This window comes from Eubalaena glacialis, chromosome 10 (genome assembly GCF_028564815.1).
Source record: "Eubalaena glacialis isolate mEubGla1 chromosome 10, mEubGla1.1.hap2.+ XY, whole genome shotgun sequence".
Lineage (NCBI taxonomy): Eukaryota > Metazoa > Chordata > Mammalia > Artiodactyla > Balaenidae > Eubalaena > Eubalaena glacialis.
The window spans coordinates 111,045,314-111,046,955 of NC_083725.1; the positions used below are offsets into that span (position 1 = coordinate 111,045,314).

The 1,642-nt window shown below is 43.1% G+C and overlaps 1 pseudogene; it reads right to left on the reverse strand.

The window, feature by feature from the left end:
• Positions 1-337: 337 nt before the first annotated feature.
• Positions 338-1,361, reverse strand: LOC133099949 (olfactory receptor 5A1-like; annotated as a pseudogene).
• Positions 1,362-1,642: the final 281 nt, after the last annotated feature.

Here is a 1,642-nt window from a genome sequence, read left to right on the forward strand (position 1 = left end):
GCTCTAAGGCATCCTGGACACAGTACCTGAGGCCATAAAGCTAAGGAATATCATAGAAAAGCATATTTATTTTCTATTGCAAGCAATCAAAATTGAAACCCTACCAGTCTATGACAAGAAAAGTAAAAGGAAGAAACAAACCTTTGTAGAGCCTAATTATGCAGTAGACATGTAGGTTGGGGATCTTATTTGAAAGAGCTTCTTTAATTTATTACTCAGATCCCTATTATTACTAATAATAAGTGGGCCACTTATTATTATGATTACATACACCAAAACTTAAGGTATTTTTTGTTTGTTTTTTCTTTTAAACTCAAGGAACTATAAGACACAGAGAGGACATCTGTTTCTTTCTCTCCATGAGTTTTTTCAATGCATCTTTGATCTCCTTGTTTCTCAAACTATATATGATGGGGCTCAGCATGGGAATCACAGCTCCATAGAGCATGGACACCACCTTATCTTGGTCTAATGAGTAGCCAGCACTAGAATGGAGATATGAGAAGAGACCAGAGCCATAGAAGAGAATCACTGTTGTCAGATGAAAGGAACAGGTGTTGAAAGCCTTTGTCGGCCCTTGGGTTGAATGGATCTTCATGACAGCAGCAATGATGTAGCCATAGGAAACCAGGACAACAAGAGCTGAAGTCCCACCAACTGTACACACAACAATAAAGTTTACTACCTGGCTGAGGAAGGTACTAGAACAAGACAAGGCCAGCAGTGGTGGCAGGTCACAGAAAAAGTGGTTAATGATTCGTGGCCCACAGAAATGAAGTCAGAATATAGAGCTGTTTTGGACCAATCTGGTGAGGAATCCTCCAGCGTGCACTGTAATGGCCATCCCCATTAGGTGGTGGGTGTCATGAGGGCTGTGTAGAGCAGAGGGTTGGAGATGGCAGTGTACCAGTCATATGCCATGGCTGCCAGGAGACAGCACTCTGTGCCTACCATCCCAATGAATAAGAAAAATTGAGCAGCACAGCCCACAGAGGAGATGGTCTTCTGCTCCTTGAAGAAGTTACAGAGCATCTTAAGGGCTATAGAGGAGGTGTATGAAATATCAGTGAAGGACAGTTACCAAGGAAGAAATACATGGGGGAGTGGAGGTATGACTCCATGGCAATCAAGACAATAAGGCCCAGGTTCCAAGCCAGAGTCATGAAGTAGATCCCCAGAAACAGTACAAAGAGGGTAACCTGCAGCTCTGGATGCTCTGAAAATCCCAAAAGGATGAAACTGGTCATCATGCTGATATTCCTTCCCAGGGCCACCTTCTTCTCTCTGCTGCCTTCAGAGCCCCAAAATGAGATTCCTGGGGCAATGAAAATCCAGGTGAAGAAACCATTTTGTTCTGTCATGGAAACATAGACGCCCCAGAGCCAGAAGAGACAGTGGAAGGCAAATGTCCTACCTCCATCCAATGCAGAAATTCCCTCTACAGCACTTACTGGGTCTTTCAAAGAGATTGTTGTCATCCTGATCTGATTCATTTGTTTATGCAAAAGTGACAGGTCCCAGAACAGACTGGCATTTTTGCATTATCTGGATCATCACCTTCACTGTCAATGTCACGACTTTATCAAAGGAAGTTATTAATAGCACTTGGACTAACTACCCCCACTTTTTTTCCAGTTGATCC